This window comes from Hibiscus syriacus, unplaced genomic scaffold (assembly GCF_006381635.1).
Source record: "Hibiscus syriacus cultivar Baekdansim isolate YM2019G1 unplaced genomic scaffold, ASM638163v2 tig00111635_pilon, whole genome shotgun sequence".
Lineage (NCBI taxonomy): Eukaryota > Viridiplantae > Streptophyta > Magnoliopsida > Malvales > Malvaceae > Hibiscus > Hibiscus syriacus.
Genome location: NW_024063141.1, coordinates 82830 through 92411, shown reverse-complemented (window position 1 = coordinate 92411; position 9582 = coordinate 82830). Strand labels below are relative to the sequence as shown.

Below are 9582 nucleotides of genomic sequence, written 5' to 3'. Positions count from 1 at the left end.
TTGTTAGTTACTACTAGTGAGAGAATAACATTCAAGGTGGTGAATTTAACCACAGGGCTGAATGTGTCTCTAAAGTCATAGCTAGGAATTTGTGAGAACCTTTTGGTAACCAAGCGTGCCTTGTAACGGTGAATTGAGCCATCAGGGTTTTTCTTGAGTCTGAATAACAATTTACAGCTTACCACCTTCCTTCATTCTGGTAACATGGTGAGCTCTCAAGTCTCATTGCGTTGCAGTGCATTATATTCCTCATGAACCACTTCATTCCACTCTGAAGGCTTAAGTGTTTCATGCACATTGCATGGAATATTGTCAACAACATACCCGATATATGCTTTGGGTTTAAACACCCCACATTTACTCCGAGTCTTCATAGGGTGAGTGTTTCCATGACTTACCTCAATTTCAACACCATCACTTATGGCTAAGTTATCTTATGTTGTTCTAAGCCCATCTCATGCTCTACACTTCTATCTCTATCATAAGTAGCAACTGTAGGTAACTCGACATCAATAATAGGAGCAATCTCAGTTCCTTCCATACCACAAGCACAATCAGATATTTGCAAGCTACCAGATGAACTGATGTTGACATCTGAGGACAAACTGTAGTCTTCAGGTTGTTGAGGCCTGAACCTAAGGACATCAGTGACCAGCTGAAGCGATCGGGACTGCTTCCCACTCGAAGCTGCAATAGAATTCCTACCAGAACAATCTACAAAAGGAAATACATCCTTATTATGCACCACATGTCTGGAAACATAAACACGTCCATCACTTGCTAAATACTGAAATCCTTTGTGTTGTGTACTGTATCATAAGAATATACACAACTGAGACCGAAAATCAAGCTTGTGACGCAAGAATGGTCTTAGGTGTGGAAAACATCTGCAACCAAACACTCACGGTCCACTTTAATCTGGAATTTTTCCAAACGTCACCTTAAATGGAATTGTTGTTTCCAAAGCAGGAAGTTTGTTTCATCAAGAATCACGTTCACCCTTTTGTTTGTGAATACTTTGGTGTTTCTTAAAGAAAAATCCATTGAAGTGGTTGTGGAGGAAGTACATTGATCTATAATAGCACGAACATCGAAAGCAAACCCTAGGATACAACAATGAATGATACCATATTGAGAGAACTTGAAGCCACTAAACTAAACAACTACAAACCAGAAAATAATACTTTTTTTTCATTGAAACACTATCCTTTACATGCATTTTATAACATTCATTCATACGGTTACATGATTTCTAACAACCCTAACTAACTAATATACTAACTGTAACAACTCCAAGAGCAGTAATCAGCTGCAACTGAAGCATGCAACCACATACACATGAGCAACCGCACTAGCTTACTTCAACACAACGAAACTGTTCACACCATAGTGAATCAGATGAAGTAGTTGACTCATACGATATGGTTAATGATAAAAGATAACTATGGCTTAGGGGGAGAAATGGGAGTCAGTGGTGAGTAATTACGACATGTTGCAGCGGATGATGAAATACAAGGCTCCTCCATCTGAGGTTTATGAGAAAACATTCCATTCTCATACTAATAAACCAGTCATCACTATCATCTGTGATGATCTTGTTTCAGGCCTCAAAATTGAGCTCGACGATGGCCATTGGGTCAAGTTGTTTTCATTGCCAGGGTTCTTTTTCTTTGTCGTCGGAGATACTCTCATGGTATGTATATGTACTATTACTGTTCGTATATTTCATTAATATGAGATTTCTTGTCGATATCTAAATTTTTATTATAAACTATGTGAAAAATGAAAAATTGACGACATGGAGTAATATGAGACTTAAAGCGGTGAATCATAGAGTGATGAGCGGAAGCAAAGATCGTTTTTCTAGGGCATGTTTTGCAGTTCCAGCTGACGGTACGATAATAAGTACACCCAAAGAGTTTATGGATGAACAACATCCTCAACTTTTCAAAGACTTTGACTTCAATGAGTGTATCCTCTTTGCATTTTCTGAACAAGCAAGCCACATCGAATCCACTAAAAAGATTTGCGCATTTGCTTCTCTGTCACCACCGGTTTCCAATTAAAATCATACCGACTCATGTCGACAGACAAAGTTCAATTATGACTTTAAATTTTACAAAATGATCCTATGTTAATTTGTATTGCATTACTATATTTTTACTTTCTTATAAATAAGAACAAAGAATACATGTGTTTTGTACCATATTTCTATGTTTTTATGTATGAAATCATACGCTTGTAAAATGAGGCATTAACTGGAAATGTTAGTAAAATATTTAAATGGGATGATAACCTTGTCGTGGTAATCTACTGCCTTAGAAGCGAATTTGTCCCGATGTGTGTAATCGCTACAAAGGACGAATGCCCCCCGAGGTTGGCATGTTTCTCTAAATTTTGTATACCTAAAAAGTGGAGTGGACTTTGGTGGTACTACTCTTATTTCGAAACTCCAAATTAGAACTCAGAAATATCATGAAACACTGAGAAGGAGAGTGTTTCAAAGAAAAATATTTGTTTGGGATAATATAAAATTAGTAAAATTACCCATTATTTATAGGCTAAATAGAGAGGGCAAAAACGTCATTTCATTCAGCAACATTAAAATGCTATTTAAAACAAATTCAATAGCATTAAAAATGCTACTAATTTTGAGCATTATCAACATTCTCCTATTAATGTGAAAGAATATTTTCGTAATTGTAATACCAAAATTTGGCTAGTGATCAAAATGAATAAATTAAAATTTTAGTAGCCAAAGTATAAACCTAGGAAAAGTTTAGGGAATAAATTGTAACTTTTAAAAGTAATGCATTTTAGTCTCGTAAATGAATAGTTTACGCCAAGAAGGACATTTTTTGTCACTTGGTATTTTCGTACGGAGTTTGTATTAAATGTTATAAAGCGTTAAATTTCGAGAAAAATTTGGATAATTGGAACGAATCGAATAATTAAGATATTTTGAAGGATGTAAGACAATGTTAATAATTTCATTTCCATGCCTTAAAAATGGTAGAATTTAAGTATTTGTAGAGATTATCCTTTAAAAATTCAAGGAGTTGAATACTAACGAACTTGATAAAATTACCCTTTGAAGAATTCGAGATAATTTTGGGAATGGATTGGTTATCCGTCTATCATTCTATTGTGGATTGTCACTTAAAACGATTGATTCTAAAAAATTCAAAAGGTTCTCATATGATTTCAGTGGTAACTGCTAAGAAGTTATTACTACAAGGTTGTCAAGTTTTCTTAGCTAACGTAATGGATACTCAAGCATCATAGATTAAATTTGAAGAGATCCCAGCAATCTGCAATATTCGGAATTATTTCCAGGGGAACTACCTTACTTACCTCCATATCAAGAGGTAGAATTTAAATTGAGGTGCTACTAGATATTGCACCTATATATATGGCCTTGTATAGAATGGCTTATACCGAGCTCATGGAATTAAAAACATATCTACAAAAGATGTTAGATCGAAGTTTTATAAGACCAAGTGTGTATGTAACATCCCAAAAGTTGGGTTGGTGACCAAAGTGAAAGATTTTGAAACTTAGTAATCAATTTCATAAAAGTTTAAAGTTCAGGGATTTAATTGAGGAAATTTTGTGAGGAAATTTTCTTTTTAGTAAATATGAAGTGAAGTAAGGGGTAAATTGGTCTTTTCAAAGGAAGGATTTTATTTTTCCCTTTGTAAAGGATTGTTACACGTGGAGATGGGGAGAAATGAAAGAAAGCTCTTGTGTATTGGTTGGTTTCTTCTTCTCTTCTTCCCGTGGCTCCATTGGTAAGGTAAGATGATCTCAAGTGAATGTTTTCTTTCATTTTTAAGTTGGGTTTAATTCTTGAGATGATAAGAAAGCTTAACTGAAGTTTATGAAAGCTTGAAACTCTAAGATGATTAAGTTAGAAAGGATTAAAGATGAGAGATTTATAAGTGAAATCTTGGAAAAGAGTTAGTAATTGAAGTTGAAAGTTAAATTTGACTTATCATCAGTCAGAATAAGAAATTCAAAGTGTTAAAAACGAATTTAGAACATGTTGATTTATTGGCTTGATTATTAAATTCAAGTATGTATGTGAGATATTGGATATTATGATGAGTTAAAGTGATCTAAGTTGGTCAAAATAAATGTATTTAAGCTTAAAGGACTAAAAGGAGGTTATGGTAGAAGAAATAAGTGAGTATGGTAAGATTTTCGAGTTAAGGAAATGAATTGTGGGTTATGAGTATCGGTACTGCTTCATCAAGTACCGATACCTCAAGAGTAAAAGATAGATTTTTGGTATAGGGATATCGATACTGGTTGAACAGTATCAATACCAAAGCTCTAAATTTTATAAAGATATTTAAAGGGTATCGATATCTGGGAAGGTAGTATCGATACCATAGGTACTGATACCATAAGGAAGGTCTCGATAACAGAAAACATCGACTGCAAAATGAGTATCGATACTTGTACTGGTATCGATACTTGTACTGGTATCGATACTACAACTAGGGAAGTATCGATACCCTATAGGGGTTACCGATACTACTTCAAATGGAAAATGAATTCCGCCTTATATTGAAAGAGTTAGTGCCGATTAGAAAAATTTTGTGATAATAAGTGAATTAGAGTTAAAGGATTAGCAGATGATACCAGGATAAGCTAACTAAGTATGATGCGGATTTGGATAATGGTTGTATATTTTGATGATGTAAATGTGAAATAGTGAAGGAGATGAGGATTCATATGTTTGAGTGAAGCTAAGGATTGATAGAAAACGTTTAAGATGATAAAAAGGGATATGTGTATTGTGATTTGAACAAGGATTTTACTAGAAATAAGATTTGTGCAAATAGGGTGGATTATCATAGTTACGAAGATGTGATAAAGATTGATAATCAGGGATAAGTATAAGTGACATAAAAAGAGAATGAGAGTATGAAAAGAAATATATAACTTATGTTATAAAGAGATCTTGATGTATGAAAAAATAATGGGATAAGGAAATGAAAAGGATGGAGTTTAAATGATCAGGTGTGATAAGGGTTACATTGAGGTATAGATTATAAGTTTGATTAAAAGTAAAAAAGGTAAGTCAGGTGATATGAAAGATTGTTTGATTTTGCAAAGTGTATATCTTAATCAACTATGATAAAGATTTAAGGTTATGTTTCTTGGTCAAATAGACGTAGTCAGAGAAATAAAGAATGATTTATGTATATTAAGAAAGTTTAAGGAATGTATGTTATTTTTGAAAGGAAAATTGAATAAAGGTTTGGTTGTTATGGCAAGGCAACTAGAGATTGATAAAGGAAATCAAGTGATTTATGATATTGAGTAATAAGAATGAATGTTAGTGTTTATATGATGAGTGACATTATATGGATTATCAACGGTCAAAAGTAAGTGTATAATCGAATGAGAGAAAAGATAGAAATGGATTGGGTTCTTTGGAAATTGAAGGAAAATCATTGATTGTAATTGTGAATGGATAAAGCAGAGAAAGCAACATGAGAACATTAAAAGATATGTTCTTATCGGTGTGTGCAGTGAAAATTCGAAGACGAATTTTCTTAAAAGGATGGGAGATTTGTAACATCCCAAAAGTTAGGTTGCTGACCAAAGTGAGAGTTTTTGAAACTTAGAAATCAATTTCAGAAAATTTTAAAGTTCATGGATTTAATTGGGAATATTTTGTGTGGAAATTTTCTTTTTAGTAATTATTAAGTGAACTAAGGGGTAAACTGGTCTTTTCAAAGGAAGAATTTTATTTTTCCCTTTATATAGGATTGCTACACGTGGAGATAGGGAGAAATTAAAGAAAGCTCTGGAGTCATTAAGTTAGAAAGGATTAAAGATGAGAAGTTTATAAGTGAAATCTTGGAAAATAATTAGTAATTGAAGTTGGAAGTTAAATTTAACTTGTTATCAGTCAGAATAAGAAATTCAAAGTGTTAAAAACGAATTTAGAACATGTTGATTTATTGGCTTGATTATTGAATTCAAGTATGTATGTGGGATATTGGATATTAGGATGAGTTAAAGTGATCTAAGTTGGTTAAAATAAGTGTAATTGAGCTTAAAGGACTAAAAGGAGGTTATGGTAGAATAAATAAGTGAGTTTGGTAAGATTTTAGGGTTAAGGAAAGGAATTCTGGGTTATGAGTATCGATATTGCTTCATCAAGTACCGATACTTCAAGAGTAAAAAAGGGATTTTTGGTATGGGGATATTGATATTGGTCGAACAGTATCGATACCAAAGGTCTGAATTTGATAAAGATATTTAAAGGGTATCGATACCTGGGAATGTAGTATCGATACCATATGTACCGATATCATAAGGAAGGTATCGATACCAGAAAACATCGAATGCAAAATGAGTATCGATACCTAGACTGGTATCGATATTACAGCTAGGGAAGTATCGATACCCTATAGGTACTTTAAATGAAAAATGAATTAGACCTTTCTTCTAGCTTAAGAATTAAGGATCGAATCATGAGATTTGGAATATTGATATGTATATAATATGTTTGATTATGTAGATATTGATCGAAAGTGAGTATTAGATAAATTAACGAGATAAGATCGAGCAAGGAAGAAGTAAGAGATCGATATTGACTAGTTGAGGCCAGGTGAGTGAATACTGTAGGTGTAGTTCAATGGAAATAAGACTTGTGACAAGTCTATTTCATGTATTAGTTTTCATGATCCAATAGTTATGAACATGCATATATTATGATAATTATAAACACCTGCATGATTTATATATGTTTATATGATTTGATACATGCTATATGATTAATGTGAACATATTCAAATAACATATGTTATATGATATAATATTGATGGTCATATGTACATGTGATATGTGACAGAAGAGAAGAAATATGCGATTATAGGAGAAATGAAATGAGTACATGATTATGTGGTGAAATTATAGTTATATGAATGTATGAAATATTATGATAATGCCCATGTTATGTGATATGAAAGTTATAGGTATAGTTGGCATGCCAAGAGTCGAGGGTTACATAGGTCCTTTGGGACATATGCATAGGTCCTTTGGGACATAGATTTCACATGCCACTCAGTGGATCCTTATACGAGCTATGGTGACAGCATATGTGCACAACCTCAAAGTAATCGCATATCTTTAGTTCTCACATGTGTACATGGGCTAACAAAGAGATAATAATAAACATATTATTTGTGACGTAAATGCTTTTGTGATAAGACATGTGTTACAGAAATTATATGATGATATGTATGTGGTTTGGTTAATAATGATAGGAGTAATAATAAAAATAATGAAATGATATATATATGTATGTATTTATGTTTTGATGCATAATGTATTCTATAGTTTATTATGATTACATGAAGTGTGCATAGTAGGAATTAGTAATGATATGTTATAGTATGTTTATTTATTCCTCACTAAGTCATCGAATTAGCGTGTGAGTGTTCCACACGTAGGTTATGAAAAGCTAGAAGAAAAGCTAAGAGGAGCAAGATAGGTCAGCATCTCTTTTACGAAGTTCAGATAAAAAAAGAAATGGATATGATTATCTATTTTGTTATATTGAATATAGTTGGCATGTACTAATAAAATTGAGTTTAATATGCTCTGATAGCTTTTGTAAAACCAATTGATTTTAATTAATGAAAAGTAATCATTTTCTTGAATTATGAATTTAAATTTTAGCCATTTTGTAAAGAAAAACGTTTGAAAAGTCAATATGACACCTTGGACTCTAATCCGGGTAGGATGCGGGTTGGGGTGTTACAGTGTCACCTTGGGAGCACAAATATTGTTTTTGGAAAAGAAATATAGATCTATGCGATTATGTATAAACTATCAATAATTAAACAAAGTGACAGTGAAGAATAAGTATCTACTCTTGAGGATCGATGATCTCTTTGATCTGTTAAAAGGTGCATCAACGTTTTCCAAGATTGATCTCAAATTTGGATATCGTCACTTAAAGATAAAAGAAGAAGATATTCCCAAGATAACGTTCAGGACTCGATATGGACACTATGAGTTTGTGGTGATGTCGATTGGGTTAACTAATGATCCTACGACATTTATAGACTTGATTAATCGAGTGTTTTAGCCATACTTTAACCAATTAGTGGTAGTATGCATCGATGATATTTTGGTCTATTCAAGACTAAGGAAAAACATGATGCACATCTTCGCATAGTTCTTCAGACCCTTCAAGAGAAGAAGTTATATGCTAAGCTGTCAAAATGTGAATTTTGGTTGTCTGAAGTTATTTTTCTTGCCCATGTAGTTTCAATAGAGGGAATAAGATGGGATCCCAAGAAAGTACAAGCTATTGTTGAATGGATAACTCCAAAGAATGTTTCTGAGGTCTGAAGTTTCTTGTGGTTAGTTGGCTATTATCGAAGGTTTGTAATAAATTTTCGATGATTGCCTCTCCACTTACAAAGTTATTGAGAAAGGAATTACCCTACTCATCCTCACCATGATTAGTAGATTTATCACTTTCGATCATAAACTCGTCCTCACCTTGCTCATATCATTTTAACAAGCTCGTCAATAATGTTTCTAAGGGTCTTAGGTTTAAAAATTCTTTACATTATGTTTGTGTACTTAGTCACTTCTTTACCAAGCATCGGGTTAACCTTTCCTATGACATCATTATCCCTTTCTCGAGCTCCATCGACCTTACCTCGGCTCACAAGATCGGATATGACTTTATCAATGGTGAATGGGTTTACATCGGATAAGATCGAGTTGGAGAAGCCCTTGGAGGTGATTCTATGCATGTTGATCATGAGGTTGTTGCTCCCCCTCCGTGTCCTCTCATCACTTTGTAGTCACTTTACGACTACATGGTCAATAGATTTAATGATGTTTTCATCGCTTTGATTCCATAAATGCTCGTCTTGGTGCTTTAGAGGCTTATTTCCTAGATCCTTATCATCTTCTCGGTTCTTCTTTTCATCCGAAAAATGATTTTGATGATGAGGAGGATTGATCCTCTTTTTCTATATAATTTCATGATACATTTAGGATTTTTGGATATTTTTCGGATATTATTACATTTGTATATTTTAGTTATTTTTGACTTCATATTTTGGATGTTTTGGTTATTTAGGATATTTTGGTTATTTTTGCCTATATGTCCTATGAAATTATTATGGATATCTATGTTGCATATTTATTTTGGATATTTGTCTTGGCTTATTATATGTTGTATTATTGATAGAAGCATGCCAACACCTGATCTTAAAGCATTACTACAAGGTCCAATCACTCATTCTAAGGTTAAACAATTCAAGGAAGTTCTTTCACTTAAGTGCATTAATGCTTTTGAATCATTTGACACGTTACCAACCTTAGATAACAAGTTATATAATATGTTATAAGTTGAAATGTAACATGTTATAAGCCTCACATTTTTATACTTAGCTCATGCTATGTATATGTTAGCTCATGCATTCATTCTTAGCTCATTTATGTATTCATTATAGGCGACAACATGAATAAGTGTTATTCCTACCTTACACAAGTCTAATTTACTTATTTTATTTATTTGCATAGGTGCACATA

The 9582-nt window shown here is 33.0% G+C and overlaps 1 pseudogene; it reads right to left on the bottom strand.

Moving 5' to 3' along the window:
* Positions 1–424: 424 nt before the first annotated feature.
* Positions 425–9582, bottom strand: part of LOC120166347 — a 51840-nt pseudogene continuing 42682 nt past the window's right edge.